The 8,965-nt window shown below is 47.2% G+C and overlaps 1 pseudogene; it reads right to left on the bottom strand.

The window, feature by feature from the left end:
- Positions 1 to 6,660: 6,660 nt before the first annotated feature.
- LOC115870884 lies at positions 6,661 to 7,963 on the bottom strand (annotated as a pseudogene).
- Between the last annotated feature and the right edge of the window lie 1,002 nt (positions 7,964 to 8,965).

The following is an 8,965-nucleotide window of genomic DNA, read 5'->3' as shown; positions in this document are numbered from 1 at the left end:
AAAAGTGAGGAGGTGCATTGTCATGATACAAAAATATTTGTTGGTGCAAATCTCTGTGCTTCCGCTCCCCCAGCCCCCAACACGTACACAGTTGTTAATGTTCTTAAAACTTCTGGATCATAAGCCCTTGTGATTAAGTGTCATTTGAGAAGCTCTATCAAGACGACTCCTTTGGGGGCCTGTCACATGGGTGCTGTAACGCTCTGAGGTGACCTCTCGGCCTTGAATTTGACCTAGAGATCCTGTCGGAAGTCACGGTGGGTTGCACCCATTTTTCACAAAGGCAGCCCAATAAGGCTAATGCAAATGCCCGACTGACGCCGGTCTGCAGTCAGTCTCTGATCACGCAGACATGTGTGGTCTGGAATGACCCCATGCAGGTGTGAACGAGAGCACTGGGAATAATGCTTTCTGACCAGTGTCAAGGAGTGAACTCTCCGGTGACATGCTATTTCAGCTACATTTGGGAGACGCAGCACTAGTGTTTGAGGTCAGTGGGTGAGACCACAGACTCACTTGAGCTCAGATTTGTACACTTACTTGGGCAGCACGGGCCTGCCACATCTTCTCTTGACTCAAGCTTTATACCTGAGGCTCCCTTTTCCTGGAATATCCACCTCTCTCCCTCAGCCCTCCCCATCTCTCTCTCTCTCTCTCTCACACACACACACACACACACACACACACACACTTTGCTCAATGGCTGCTGTTTGATCTCCAGGACTCAACTTAGCCATTATATCTTTGAAAAGCTTCTTTTGACATCTCAAGTCTGAGCTTGGGCCATTTCCCATTTAGTGTCCCACTGTATTCTAATCATTGATTGATTTCCTGTCGACACCAATTGGTAAGCAACTCCCTGATTGGCAGTATAGTCCCAGTCTGCCAAGCACACAGCAACCAAAAAACTCAAAAAAACCCCAACTCTATAGCTGTCAAGTTGATTCTGACTCCCAGGGACCCTCAAGGACAGAGGAGAGCTGTCACACGGGGTTTCCAAACCTATCATCTTTACAGACGCAAGCTGCCACGTTTTCCTCCCATGGCATGGCTGGGTGACCTTGAAGTGCAGACCTTTGGATTAGCAGCGTGGTGCTCAACTCCTGAGGTGCCAGGACTCCTAAAGCCCACAGCAGGTAATCAATAGACGCTGGAGGAAGAAGGCAGCACTGAGGAAATGGATGCTTCTGGTACCATTGCATGCTCTGATACTCATTCTGGTTAACAATCAGCCTTGTCCTCAAATTGCTCAGCAGACAGCCAACATTTCCTGAGAATCCAATTTCAATCCCATTTAGAATCTGTTTCCTATGTTTAGGACTTGCTCCAGGGGTGGGGTTGGGGAATGGGGAACAAGCAAAGTGCATTTTAATCCCTGCCTTCAAGGACTGGCCACCTTTTTTGAGGGTGGTACTGTATTGGCCACCTCTGTGTGCCATTTCAAAGCCCTGGTCTGTGGTCAGAGGGAATTTACTGGAGGCTTAATCCTTGGGAGGACCCTGAAAATGAATTTTGGGGCTTCCACTGTTATCCATAGCCTTTTGCAAACCAGGTGTCCACAAGTTAAGCTCTGACACCATTCCCTCCTTGGGATTGGGATTTTATTATTTACAATCCGCGGATCAAACAGGCTGGTGTCCCTCTTCCATGTGGACTTAGTTGATGTCTCGCTTCGATGGGTGCTTGCCGTATGAGAATGTTAAAGGGCCCAGCATTTACCCGGAGGAAGCAGGAAGGGTCAGGAAGAGAGATGATGGGAGATGAAAACAGGGAGGAAGCGGGAAGAGTGACGCCACAACATGGGGACGAATTGTTGCACAGAAAACCCATCTGCTCTGTCACTTTCACCCAAATCAACATGCACAAACGATCATAAAAAGAAAAGCCTGCGCGCGCGCACACACACACACACACACACTCCAGATACTTGCTTTTCTAAGAACACTGGAGGACGGAGCCACAATGAGTCTGCCTGCTCTTGGGCAATAACTCAATCGTGGCTGAGGACTGTGGACAAGGCACAGCTGCTCACCCCCTACCACACTCTGTCCCACCACGCTCTGTCCCACCACGCTCTGTCCGTTCCCAGCAGGGCAACTAGGTGCCAGATGCCAGTCTCCATCTCAGCCCCACTCGCCGAGCTCCCTCCAGTTGCTTGTCCCTGTACGGATTGGCGAGGGCAATCAAGAGCCAGACTCTGCAGGGTCAGGAGACCTGTTGGGGATTTTGTTTTCAATCCCGGGAGCAGTTCAAAGCCATGGGAAGTTTTACTCAGAGCACTCACGTGACCCACGATCACTCCGGATTGTCAGCTTCCACTCGGCGACAAGGGCACACTGAGGGCTCTCGGCGTCCTGTGGCTTCTTCACGCCAAGCCCGCATTGCATCCCTCTCCTCGATCTTCGGAAAGCAGGTGCCTTTCATTAGTGAATGGCATCATTCACTAATGATGCCACCGGTGATTGGCCAGAGAAGCAGGAGAAGCAGCCAGCTGGGATGGAAATGGAACTGATCTAAGAGTCCTAAGTGACCCTGACACGGGTCCCTTCACCTGTACTGCCCTCTCCTGTGAAAATGACAACAATATCAGACCCTCCTACACTCCTCACGGGGGTCACAGGGCAGAGCAAATAAGATCTATCTAAGAAAGGTTTTATAAACGGCAAAGTGATAGATACAAAGCATTAGTCCTCACCACTCTTTCATGTCCCAAACTCACCCCCCTCCTACTCTGATTTCCACCTGTGCTAGGCCAGGGGACAGAGAAAGGAACAAGCCAAGCCCGCGAGGCCCGTGATAGCCTGAGAGTACAGGCGTTGTGAAGGCCTGATTGTCGTATAATCATCGAGAGAAAAGATGGCCCTGTAAGTGATGATTGTATCATTATCGCGAGCGCTGGGTGGGGGTGGGGGGCGGTGCTCAAAAATCACAGTAAGGAACTCCCAACGGAAAAGTGCTAGTCACCAAAGAGCAGGGAAGGTGGGAGAGGAGAGGAGGCCCTTTCTCTAGGGCACAAGGGTACGGGCGGAGGGCCTCTACCCCACCACACTAGCATCAGTTAGACTCCTTCCCAGTCCTGTGTCTCAAACGGAGTCCCGAAGAAATGTTTGCTAAATGATTACGTATCTTTACTGTCTTCGTTCTACAATGCTTCCTCTCTTGGCCCAGGGCTTTTCAATGTATTATATATAGATATAATATAAAATTCAGTGGCACGAATTACATTGGCAATGACTATTTATTTCCAAAATGTGCTTTATCGCCTCAAACAGAAATGCTGTATCCAGTAAGCAAGAAGACCGATCTTTTCGGAGGGCCTCGTCTAGCTGGAGGTGTGTCTGGCTAGGATCTTCGGAGAAGAAAGCCCAAGGAGCCTTGCGGGTGGATGCATCTATCAAGAACGGGTGCACGCCGTTGTCCAAGTGGGGAAGTCCAGTCCGGTTCAAGTCCATGGGTCAGATGTAAACTGGAGGTTTCTCCTGACTCCTGGAGCTGAGCAGGCAGATGACGCAGGAAGCCCATGGGCTGGCGGATGCAGAGCGGAATGGATGCGAGGTCTGCTAAATGGATCCCACGCCGGCAGTCCACCAAAGGCTCTTGGACTCTGCAGGTGAGGTCAGAGGTCAAGGAGGCCAACGGAGCTGACGCAGAATGCAGAGCTGCCCGCTCCCCCCCGCCCCCCCGAAAAAGTGAGCTAGCTTCCCCACGGTATCACTCTTTGCTAAGAGCAAGCCACACCCCACGTGAAACTGCCTCTCCACTGTATCCAGGCTGTGACCAGATGAAAGCCTGTTCTTACCACTACTGCTTGGCTGCGTCACAGAATATTCCATCGTGGACCGGACCACACCATGGTGGATCACCTCATGGGAGAATCCTGGGCCAATTCAAGCTGGCACAACACCTATCACAGGGGTGACGAATTCACCACTGGCAATCCATCCTTGGAGAATTAGCTTCGGAGTTTTGTAAGAAAAGCTCATTTGCTGCCTTCACATCTTCGGCCACTAGATGGCAACCTTGCCCAGGTACTGGACCGATAAACCCACTGCCACCCCCTCAAGGGGGCTCAGCATGGATAAGTGCGGGGTAAGATTTTCAAGGCACTGATCCTTATGAAAGCAGACTGTTAGGTCTCTCTCCCCCAAAGCAGCTGCGGGGTTTAGACCACTTCCCTTCCCACTAGAAGCTGGGGCTTTGAAGATGATGATGGCAACCTATGTACAAATGCGCTCGATACCATTGAGGTATGGATTCTTGTGAGCTGTGAGAGCCCCCAATAACATGAGATATATATATATATCCTGTACATTATAAGAAGCGACATAGAATTCTTACATACTCAGCTTTATGTGTTGGTGTTTTCCTTGTAAAATCAAGCAGCTGTTTGTTTTTTTAAAAGAGAAACAGCACTTTAAGAATTTGTTTCACTTTCACTGGGGAGGGGAGGTTGTGAGCATTAATGTCAACACAAGCAAATACTGTTGTCTACCCAATCCTGTGCCAGTGGTGATCCTTGAGCAGATGCGTGGATAGACACACGGGCTGCACAGATGTGGGAGACAAACTAGGAGGGTACTCATGAATATACATATTGGCTTGACAAGAGATGTGTGTATTTGTCTTTGCTGTAAAAACAGCCACGTATGTGGTGGAGCCTAGAGGGGGCAACATTATAAACACTTCTTAGATGTAAGAAAGGGGTTGATGGGGCAGGGGGGTGGGGTCGTGATGATAACCTCAGGGAAGACCAATGTCAATTGCAGAACAGTGTATAAAGCCAGTGTTCCACATCCTACTTCCGTGAGTAGCAAAAGGGCCCTTAAAGGTTCGTGAGACGATATCTAAGGGGCAAGTATCGGTCTCTGCCCATCTAGAGGAAAGGAGAGCGATGATGCTGAAGCTGCGTGGAAACAGTAAGTCCAAGGGACTTACTGGACCCCATGGGCATTACTCTCCACGTCCCTGAGGCCAGAGGAATGAGGTGGTCCTAGGGTACTGAAGGCTCGGAAAGGGATCACATGAGAAGGCCCCAGCTAGAGCAGACGAAAAATGGGGAGGCCAACTCAAACCCTAAAGGAGACCTGACTGATAGAGACTGATGGAGCCTCCAGGACTCTGGCTCTCCGTTTTCTGGCAAGCATGGAACTGAACTCACCCTCTGTTGGCATCAGCAACCATTGAAGACCCGAGGGCAGCATTTACCCGAGAATAAAATTCAGAAGGCTCGGAAAGCGGGGGAATGGACACAGGAATACAGAGAGGAAGTGGGATACACGGGGGCACGTTGAGGAGATTACAGTGGATGAGTTGAAACAAAATGAGTATGAATTGTTGAATGTAAAATGCAGGATCTACGATGTAAACCTTTACCCAGTTTACCATAAAACACTTGAAAGACTACGAACACAAAGAAAACAACAAAAGCACACCATGACCAACAACTGACTGAAATGTATTACCACAAATAATAAAGTAGATGTAATTTGTTCCATCTTACCTAGCAGTATATTAGTGCAATTTCTTGCAAACGTGTAAAACTCATGAAATTCTCTAAAATATTCAGTCATTGCTTCACGGTTTGGTTCTTGTAAAATTCCTTTACTATGTAGCTGTTAGGGTGTAGCTGAGAAAATGATCAAAATTATTCAGGGAGACCTAGTATTTGCTTGGAAAAGCATTTTTTTCTGACGAACCAATCAAAGCTTTCTTTGGCCCAGGAGTTGATTTGTCAGACTATACTAGCTATTTGCCATTTTTACTATTTTTAAGTGTACGATTTAATGGCATTAGTTAGATCCACGGTGTTGTGTAACCATCACCACCATCTATTTTAAAAAATTGTCATTCCAAATAGAAACTCTGTACTCAACAAGCAAGCGACATCCTTGGCTCCAGCCCTCCAGTTCCTGGTAACCTCTGATCAACTTCCTGGCTCCATTCATTTATCTGTTCTAAAGATTTGTGTAAGTAGGACCATACAAGACCTGACCTTTTGTGGTTGGCATATTTTAGTTAAGCTTATGTCTTCAAGGTTCACCTTTGTCATAATACATATTAGAATTTCATTCCTTTTTATGGTTGAAAAACATCTATGTATGTATGGGTCACATACATCTATGTATGTATGGACAACCCAGGGTCCATCTCAGCTATTGATGGACCCTTGGGTTGTCCCCGCTTTTTGGCTTTTGTGAACATATGTCACAACTGGCATTGATGTACAAGTCTATATTTGAGTCTCTACTTTCAAGTCTTTGGGGTACATATCCAGGAGTGAAATTAGAGTCATAGAAAAATTGCATGCTTGACTTTTCAAAGAACTACCAAACTGGCCCAGTGCACAATTTCATTTTTCATTTTTTTAACTGGACATTGTGTGCTTTTAATAATTCAACACCGATCATCAAGAGTCAATTGATAGGCTAACATCTAAACATGTATAATAAGGATAAAGTACATAAGCGATTTGGGGAACTTGTGGAGAAGCTGACCCAGATACACACATTGGAATCCATAACCATGCATCTCCATTTCCTTTCCTTTTCACAGGACGCTTCAGGAAAGTTGCTTAATGTACCACTTCTTGTCTGTCATTGTGGAAGTCCTTGATTGGCAAGATGGCTATCTGATGACAAACAGTAGCCACACTGCCAGTGGTCATTCTGGACCTCCACGTTGGATAAATGCAGTGTCTTCTTGAGACACGAGTTTCCCTCTATTTCTGACGCAATGCCTTTATTATTTCTGCAGAGTCTGGTGGACCGGATGCATCAGCCAATCTGGCGTTCCCATCCCAGAGAACGCTGTGACCTTGCAGAAGCATGGGACGGCGTGCCTACTGATCTCAAAGGTTCCGGTCCATTGAGGTTAGGGTTGCCACTTCAATCAGGGAATCTTATTAATGGCGTATGTGGCTTAGCTACCTGAATGACCCTGCTGGTGGACGCCATCGTGCTCCCCCTGGTGACCCCAAAGTCGGGGCAGCTTGCAGGCGAGGCTGACAGTTCTTTCACATCCTGGCCAACACACGTTCTGGACGTTTCTGCAAATTCGTCTGCTTTAAAACGGGGCCCTCTTTTTGTCTGAGACTTGTAGGAATTCTTCAGAGTGGGTATCAGTCTGGTCTCAGATGTATCACGTTCAGCTCTTTTCTCCCCTGCTGTCTATCGTCTTTTCACTTCCTTGATCATGTCCTTTGGTGCACCAAAGCTGTTAATTATTTTTTTTAATCATTTTATTAGGGGCTCATACAACTCTTATCACAATCCATACACACATCAATTGTGTAAAGCATTTGTACATTCATTGCCCTCATCATTCTCAAAACATTTTCTCTCCACTTAAGCCCTTGGCATTAGGTCCTCATTTTCCCCTCCCTACCCGCTACCCCCTCCCTCATGAGCCCTTGATAGTTTATAAATTGGTATTTTGTCATATCTTGCCCTGTCCGACGTCTCCCTTCACCCACTTTTCGGTTAATTATTTTATCAATAAAAATTCTAGATTATAGGTCTCACCATAAATTCCACCAAGGTCAAACCCCTTCTGCTAGAGCATTGAAATCAACCATTCAGCCTGTCCCTAAAGATCGGAGGAACCTGGAAATTTAACCAGATGACTCTAGTCATTTTTTTTTTTAAACATAATTAGCTGACTACCATTGGGTTCTCTTTAAAGATGTTTTCCAATGAGGAAGAAAAAGAGGTCAGAAGGAGCTAAATCAGGGCGCTCAGATCACACTTCATGATTTTCCATCAAAGATCTCTCAAACTCGATAGCTTCACCATGGGGCCTTCCACCCCAATACCCTTGTTTTTCTACAAAAGCTTTGATTAATGGTCTCAAAACACCCTCAGCGTAAACAAATGTTGTTCTTCTTTGGCCTCCCCAAACTAGCAAGCAAAACGCTTTGAGCATCACCAAGCACTGTTACCATGACCTTTGCTCTTTACTGGTCCATGATCACTCCGAGACGGGATCACTTCCGCCTTTTGGTAGTCCTTGTTCTAGCTTTTTTTTCTTTTGCTTTTGTGAGTTCCCCGAGCCCTCCCATGCCCCCTTGAAAGCTTTGTATCTCAACAAGCCCTTAGGTCCCATTTAACCTCATGCCGATGGCCTCCCGCATCCGGAAGATAAGTGTGCGTCTTTGTGCCTTTTAAGGCTCGATCAATGTTCTCCGTACATGATCTTTGAAATCGGGTCTCGCTGGTACCCTGCAGCACTTCACAACTGGCAAGGTCTGCGGCTGCCGGCTTCCTCAGCAGCCGCTTCTCTTCTGCAAATGAGTTAGCCACTCATAAATGGCTGATTGCTTGGGTGCCCTAGCACCGTCAACTTTTTGTGGAGCATCAGCAATTTCACCACTGTTTCCCCTTCGCCAGGAAGTCGACGTCAGTTCTTGCTGAATCCGTTCCAGTAGAATCCACGTGGCTCTGATGAGGACTCTTTCCCAACCGGTGCCATGCCCTTCTCAGCGCCTCAAACTTTATCCCGTTCGGGCATGTGAGAACCAGTCGCTTCAAGTTCATTCTAGTGCAAAAAATCTGAAATCTAGACATAGTTTTTTTCTTCTTCTTTTTTTCGGATGCTTGAAAACAACAACTTTTTACTGTGACTTGGGTGGAGGTTTACAGAGCAGATGGCCAGTTTGACATTCAGGGGCTCAGACACCCATCCCCCAACAATCCTGTCTCCCTCTCTCCTTCTTCCCAAACCTTTTGGAACCTTGCCCTTGGGTAAATGGGGGTCCCTTGATCCACCTCCGTCTTCCAGGTGGAAATCTAGTTGCCCAGCACCATTTGTTGAAGACACTGATCTTCCCTCATTGAAAATACTCAGGCACGGTCCATTTTTGTTCAAGAAGAACTACAAAGCAGACATCCTTGAAGGTCAAGACTTTGACTCCCTCCAGAGCGACTTAGAGATGTCTCTTCCTGGAGACATTTGGGTCGCAAGGCTATTG

The sequence above is a fragment of the Echinops telfairi genome, unplaced genomic scaffold (assembly GCF_000313985.2).
Source record: "Echinops telfairi isolate 266 unplaced genomic scaffold, ASM31398v2 ScPeMD7_2573;HRSCAF=3158, whole genome shotgun sequence".
Taxonomy (NCBI): Eukaryota; Metazoa; Chordata; class Mammalia; order Afrosoricida; family Tenrecidae; genus Echinops; species Echinops telfairi.
This window is presented reverse-complemented; position numbering and strand designations above follow the sequence as displayed.